This window comes from Perognathus longimembris, chromosome 20, assembly GCF_023159225.1.
Source record: "Perognathus longimembris pacificus isolate PPM17 chromosome 20, ASM2315922v1, whole genome shotgun sequence".
NCBI lineage: Eukaryota > Metazoa > Chordata > Mammalia > Rodentia > Heteromyidae > Perognathus > Perognathus longimembris.
Genome location: NC_063180.1, coordinates 40,052,211 through 40,059,635, shown reverse-complemented (window position 1 = coordinate 40,059,635; position 7,425 = coordinate 40,052,211). Strand labels below are relative to the sequence as shown.

General features: G+C 61.0%; 3 non-coding genes across 3 annotated transcripts; all 3 read right to left on the bottom strand.

Moving 5' to 3' along the window:
• On the bottom strand, window positions 1-95 carry LOC125339182. The gene has a single exon (XR_007208469.1). It is a non-coding gene; the product is annotated as a small nucleolar RNA SNORD116 (small nucleolar RNA).
• Window positions 96-2,475: 2,380 nt separating this feature from the next.
• LOC125339181 lies at window positions 2,476-2,570 on the bottom strand. Its single transcript, XR_007208468.1, has one exon. It is a non-coding gene; the product is annotated as a small nucleolar RNA SNORD116 (small nucleolar RNA).
• A 2,380-nt stretch (window positions 2,571-4,950) lies between these two features.
• Window positions 4,951-5,045, bottom strand: LOC125339180. The gene has a single exon (XR_007208467.1). It is a non-coding gene; the product is annotated as a small nucleolar RNA SNORD116 (small nucleolar RNA).
• Window positions 5,046-7,425: the final 2,380 nt, after the last annotated feature.

Below are 7,425 nucleotides of genomic sequence, written 5' to 3'. Positions count from 1 at the left end.
GGACCTCAGTCACCGATGAGCGAGACGGGAGTGAGTTTTCACTCATTTTGTTCAGCTTTTCCAAGGAATGTTTTTTGGGGAATCATCATCGATCCAAGCACACGGGCTCCACCACCGGGCAATAGACAGCCTCGGGCTCGGCCGCCCTGCGTGGCACAAGACATTGCCGCAGGGACGCTCGGCTGCTCCCGGGGCCCTGCGATTTGCTAGGACTCGGCAGGACTGCCGCCAGACAGCCTGGAGGCTCCTCCAGTCCACGCCAACCCCGTCGTTTGCGCAGGGAAACCCTCGCTTACCTCTCCGGGGCACACAGCGGCCTGGGCGGTATCCGGGAGTGACCACGGCCTGCAGACCGGCCTCCATCGCCGATCCTCCACCAGGGCACACGCCGCGCTGCCCTGTGGACCGGGGACTTCCGCCAAATCAAGCCCTGTGGCGTGGACACAAAGCAGATGCCAATATGAGAGAAGTTCGGGGGCCCACAGTGACCATCTTCTACTTCACCTGCACGTCTGTCTGACATTCTAAAGGGCTTTGCGTCTTTCCTCTTCCCATGCCGTCAGGCTCCCTCTGAGAGTGGGGCCTGGCTAGGCCCCACTGCGCACACCAGAGAGGGGCCGGGTGCATGAGTGTGTGTGATTTGCAGGGCGGCAAGCTCTCTCTTCTAGCCAAGTCACAAACATCGGCTGCAATCCCACATCTGCACACCACCTTCACACCAAGTGCAAACCTTCCACAACAGGACACCTGGCAGCGCCTACGCTCAGGGAAAGGAAACAAGGGTCCGCTGGCCGGCCTCTCTTTCCTCTCAAGTCACCCCCGGCTGGCTGACGGCTCCTCCCTGGCTTCCCAGAAGCAAGCAGGACGAACCCTAGCATGGCTCGTCCTCAGCAATCTCCCCCCCAACTGAAACCCCGGTGGACAGGACAACCTGAAACAGCCAAAGGAAGAGCTTCCACCACGGGCGACACAGCCCACACGCTGGCAGCCCTCTAAGAAGCATGACCTTCCTTTAGGACCACGCTTCCTTGTATGTTCTTGAGAGAACTCACACTGGCGTGTGGAAGCGCACCCCTTCAGGCCTTGTGTGTTGAGCAAGCCAATGGGGAACCCAAGCCTACCTGTCCCCAGGAAAGAACACAGCTCTGTGGTCCTGCCTCTCGCCCGCTTGGGGCCTCGATGCACACCACAAGGTCAATCACACGCATGTATTCACTGCCTGCACACCAGGCAGGCGCTCAGGCCAGGAAGGAATTGGGCCCCACCGGGCAATGCGTCTGCATCCCAACTCCTCCCACAGCCCCTCCACTCCTCTGGCCACACAGATTCCTGTGAGCAGCTCCCTACCACCCGGGACTCACTAGACACCGCTTCAGGAAAGGGGGAGCCTAGGCCGGGGGACTCTCCTGACCTACCCAGCACACTAGCTCAACAGGGACTGACCAGGGACGGACCTAACCCACCACGAGTGCCACCAACTGCATCCCACTGGCACTCTCCAAGTACCAAGCGACTGACCGTTCACGCTGGCCTCCCCCAAAGCGCGCCTGGCTTCTCACGGGGGACACGGGGACAGCGAACTGGCAAAGAAGGGAAGCACAATCATCAGGAACACAAGTCCGGCCTTCACAGGACTCGCACCCTGGCCAGGAGACAACCAAGGACGCCCCTGAGGATGCAAGGCCCTCAAACAGCTGCTAAGCCAATGCCCTCGCAGACGCCAGGGGGGACCACCTGCTTAGGAAAGTCAACACGCTGACTCCCTGGGAGGAGTCCCTGGTCTACTCAAAAACCCGGTCCTGCCAGGCACCACACCACCCGCAAGGAGGACCGCCTCTGGCTCCTCTCCAACTGCGTACAAATGGGAGATCATCTCTGGGCCTTGGAGTGAGCTCCGTCCCTGTGTTTCCTGCTGGGGTGAGGGCAGGTCACCACACACCCCTCCCACGTGGACGGGCACAAGTCAGCAGGGTGGCGCCTTGTCAAGCCGCAGTGCACACGCACTCCGTGGAGCCGGGGTGCTCCAACTCCCTGCCAACCTTTCCTGTCCCCTCCTATGCAGCACTACCCGCAACTCGGAGCCACGCAACGCTATTGCATAGATCTCTATCGCCCTACCAGAGGAAATGGGCCATTTCCCACAGTCAGGCCTGGCTCATGCCCCCGAGACCCTGAAGCTCACCTGCCACGTCCCCTGCATGCGTGAGCATCTCCTAGGCCCAACTGCACACCACGTTCCAGCTTCACTGCAATCACCTCATGCGTCTCTACTCCGCCACCCCACACAAGGGATACCCCGGACCCATCAGCCATACCCTGGACCGCTCGTGTGTGCCACACTAAGAAGGAAAGGGTCCCAGGGCCCACCCCCATGGCTGCGTGCCTGTCCAGAGCTGCCGCCCTAGCTGGTGTAGGAATGGGAGTGAAGAAAAGACCTTCCTGGGCCCTACACTAGCTGGGTCACGCGAACGTGCCGGACCTCAGTCACCGATGAGCGAGACGGGAGTGAGTTTTCACTCATTTTGTTCAGCTTTTCCAAGGAATGTTTTTTGGGGAATCATCATCGATCCAAGCACACGGGCTCCACCACCGGGCAATAGACAGCCTCGGGCTCGGCCGCCCTGCGTGGCACAAGACATTGCCGCAGGGACGCTCGGCTGCTCCCGGGGCCCTGCGATTTGCTAGGACTCGGCAGGACTGCCGCCAGACAGCCTGGAGGCTCCTCCAGTCCACGCCAACCCCGTCGTTTGCGCAGGGAAACCCTCGCTTACCTCTCCGGGGCACACAGCGGCCTGGGCGGTATCCGGGAGTGACCACGGCCTGCAGACCGGCCTCCATCGCCGATCCTCCACCAGGGCACACGCCGCGCTGCCCTGTGGACCGGGGACTTCCGCCAAATCAAGCCCTGTGGCGTGGACACAAAGCAGATGCCAATATGAGAGAAGTTCGGGGGCCCACAGTGACCATCTTCTACTTCACCTGCACGTCTGTCTGACATTCTAAAGGGCTTTGCGTCTTTCCTCTTCCCATGCCGTCAGGCTCCCTCTGAGAGTGGGGCCTGGCTAGGCCCCACTGCGCACACCAGAGAGGGGCCGGGTGCATGAGTGTGTGTGATTTGCAGGGCGGCAAGCTCTCTCTTCTAGCCAAGTCACAAACATCGGCTGCAATCCCACATCTGCACACCACCTTCACACCAAGTGCAAACCTTCCACAACAGGACACCTGGCAGCGCCTACGCTCAGGGAAAGGAAACAAGGGTCCGCTGGCCGGCCTCTCTTTCCTCTCAAGTCACCCCCGGCTGGCTGACGGCTCCTCCCTGGCTTCCCAGAAGCAAGCAGGACGAACCCTAGCATGGCTCGTCCTCAGCAATCTCCCCCCCAACTGAAACCCCGGTGGACAGGACAACCTGAAACAGCCAAAGGAAGAGCTTCCACCACGGGCGACACAGCCCACACGCTGGCAGCCCTCTAAGAAGCATGACCTTCCTTTAGGACCACGCTTCCTTGTATGTTCTTGAGAGAACTCACACTGGCGTGTGGAAGCGCACCCCTTCAGGCCTTGTGTGTTGAGCAAGCCAATGGGGAACCCAAGCCTACCTGTCCCCAGGAAAGAACACAGCTCTGTGGTCCTGCCTCTCGCCCGCTTGGGGCCTCGATGCACACCACAAGGTCAATCACACGCATGTATTCACTGCCTGCACACCAGGCAGGCGCTCAGGCCAGGAAGGAATTGGGCCCCACCGGGCAATGCGTCTGCATCCCAACTCCTCCCACAGCCCCTCCACTCCTCTGGCCACACAGATTCCTGTGAGCAGCTCCCTACCACCCGGGACTCACTAGACACCGCTTCAGGAAAGGGGGAGCCTAGGCCGGGGGACTCTCCTGACCTACCCAGCACACTAGCTCAACAGGGACTGACCAGGGACGGACCTAACCCACCACGAGTGCCACCAACTGCATCCCACTGGCACTCTCCAAGTACCAAGCGACTGACCGTTCACGCTGGCCTCCCCCAAAGCGCGCCTGGCTTCTCACGGGGGACACGGGGACAGCGAACTGGCAAAGAAGGGAAGCACAATCATCAGGAACACAAGTCCGGCCTTCACAGGACTCGCACCCTGGCCAGGAGACAACCAAGGACGCCCCTGAGGATGCAAGGCCCTCAAACAGCTGCTAAGCCAATGCCCTCGCAGACGCCAGGGGGGACCACCTGCTTAGGAAAGTCAACACGCTGACTCCCTGGGAGGAGTCCCTGGTCTACTCAAAAACCCGGTCCTGCCAGGCACCACACCACCCGCAAGGAGGACCGCCTCTGGCTCCTCTCCAACTGCGTACAAATGGGAGATCATCTCTGGGCCTTGGAGTGAGCTCCGTCCCTGTGTTTCCTGCTGGGGTGAGGGCAGGTCACCACACACCCCTCCCACGTGGACGGGCACAAGTCAGCAGGGTGGCGCCTTGTCAAGCCGCAGTGCACACGCACTCCGTGGAGCCGGGGTGCTCCAACTCCCTGCCAACCTTTCCTGTCCCCTCCTATGCAGCACTACCCGCAACTCGGAGCCACGCAACGCTATTGCATAGATCTCTATCGCCCTACCAGAGGAAATGGGCCATTTCCCACAGTCAGGCCTGGCTCATGCCCCCGAGACCCTGAAGCTCACCTGCCACGTCCCCTGCATGCGTGAGCATCTCCTAGGCCCAACTGCACACCACGTTCCAGCTTCACTGCAATCACCTCATGCGTCTCTACTCCGCCACCCCACACAAGGGATACCCCGGACCCATCAGCCATACCCTGGACCGCTCGTGTGTGCCACACTAAGAAGGAAAGGGTCCCAGGGCCCACCCCCATGGCTGCGTGCCTGTCCAGAGCTGCCGCCCTAGCTGGTGTAGGAATGGGAGTGAAGAAAAGACCTTCCTGGGCCCTACACTAGCTGGGTCACGCGAACGTGCCGGACCTCAGTCACCGATGAGCGAGACGGGAGTGAGTTTTCACTCATTTTGTTCAGCTTTTCCAAGGAATGTTTTTTGGGGAATCATCATCGATCCAAGCACACGGGCTCCACCACCGGGCAATAGACAGCCTCGGGCTCGGCCGCCCTGCGTGGCACAAGACATTGCCGCAGGGACGCTCGGCTGCTCCCGGGGCCCTGCGATTTGCTAGGACTCGGCAGGACTGCCGCCAGACAGCCTGGAGGCTCCTCCAGTCCACGCCAACCCCGTCGTTTGCGCAGGGAAACCCTCGCTTACCTCTCCGGGGCACACAGCGGCCTGGGCGGTATCCGGGAGTGACCACGGCCTGCAGACCGGCCTCCATCGCCGATCCTCCACCAGGGCACACGCCGCGCTGCCCTGTGGACCGGGGACTTCCGCCAAATCAAGCCCTGTGGCGTGGACACAAAGCAGATGCCAATATGAGAGAAGTTCGGGGGCCCACAGTGACCATCTTCTACTTCACCTGCACGTCTGTCTGACATTCTAAAGGGCTTTGCGTCTTTCCTCTTCCCATGCCGTCAGGCTCCCTCTGAGAGTGGGGCCTGGCTAGGCCCCACTGCGCACACCAGAGAGGGGCCGGGTGCATGAGTGTGTGTGATTTGCAGGGCGGCAAGCTCTCTCTTCTAGCCAAGTCACAAACATCGGCTGCAATCCCACATCTGCACACCACCTTCACACCAAGTGCAAACCTTCCACAACAGGACACCTGGCAGCGCCTACGCTCAGGGAAAGGAAACAAGGGTCCGCTGGCCGGCCTCTCTTTCCTCTCAAGTCACCCCCGGCTGGCTGACGGCTCCTCCCTGGCTTCCCAGAAGCAAGCAGGACGAACCCTAGCATGGCTCGTCCTCAGCAATCTCCCCCCCAACTGAAACCCCGGTGGACAGGACAACCTGAAACAGCCAAAGGAAGAGCTTCCACCACGGGCGACACAGCCCACACGCTGGCAGCCCTCTAAGAAGCATGACCTTCCTTTAGGACCACGCTTCCTTGTATGTTCTTGAGAGAACTCACACTGGCGTGTGGAAGCGCACCCCTTCAGGCCTTGTGTGTTGAGCAAGCCAATGGGGAACCCAAGCCTACCTGTCCCCAGGAAAGAACACAGCTCTGTGGTCCTGCCTCTCGCCCGCTTGGGGCCTCGATGCACACCACAAGGTCAATCACACGCATGTATTCACTGCCTGCACACCAGGCAGGCGCTCAGGCCAGGAAGGAATTGGGCCCCACCGGGCAATGCGTCTGCATCCCAACTCCTCCCACAGCCCCTCCACTCCTCTGGCCACACAGATTCCTGTGAGCAGCTCCCTACCACCCGGGACTCACTAGACACCGCTTCAGGAAAGGGGGAGCCTAGGCCGGGGGACTCTCCTGACCTACCCAGCACACTAGCTCAACAGGGACTGACCAGGGACGGACCTAACCCACCACGAGTGCCACCAACTGCATCCCACTGGCACTCTCCAAGTACCAAGCGACTGACCGTTCACGCTGGCCTCCCCCAAAGCGCGCCTGGCTTCTCACGGGGGACACGGGGACAGCGAACTGGCAAAGAAGGGAAGCACAATCATCAGGAACACAAGTCCGGCCTTCACAGGACTCGCACCCTGGCCAGGAGACAACCAAGGACGCCCCTGAGGATGCAAGGCCCTCAAACAGCTGCTAAGCCAATGCCCTCGCAGACGCCAGGGGGGACCACCTGCTTAGGAAAGTCAACACGCTGACTCCCTGGGAGGAGTCCCTGGTCTACTCAAAAACCCGGTCCTGCCAGGCACCACACCACCCGCAAGGAGGACCGCCTCTGGCTCCTCTCCAACTGCGTACAAATGGGAGATCATCTCTGGGCCTTGGAGTGAGCTCCGTCCCTGTGTTTCCTGCTGGGGTGAGGGCAGGTCACCACACACCCCTCCCACGTGGACGGGCACAAGTCAGCAGGGTGGCGCCTTGTCAAGCCGCAGTGCACACGCACTCCGTGGAGCCGGGGTGCTCCAACTCCCTGCCAACCTTTCCTGTCCCCTCCTATGCAGCACTACCCGCAACTCGGAGCCACGCAACGCTATTGCATAGATCTCTATCGCCCTACCAGAGGAAATGGGCCATTTCCCACAGTCAGGCCTGGCTCATGCCCCCGAGACCCTGAAGCTCACCTGCCACGTCCCCTGCATGCGTGAGCATCTCCTAGGCCCAACTGCACACCACGTTCCAGCTTCACTGCAATCACCTCATGCGTCTCTACTCCGCCACCCCACACAAGGGATACCCCGGACCCATCAGCCATACCCTGGACCGCTCGTGTGTGCCACACTAAGAAGGAAAGGGTCCCAGGGCCCACCCCCATGGCTGCGTGCCTGTCCAGAGCTGCCGCCCTAGCTGGTGTAGGAATGGGAGTGAAGAAAAGACCTTCCTGGGCCCTACACTAGCTGGGTCACGCGAACGTGCC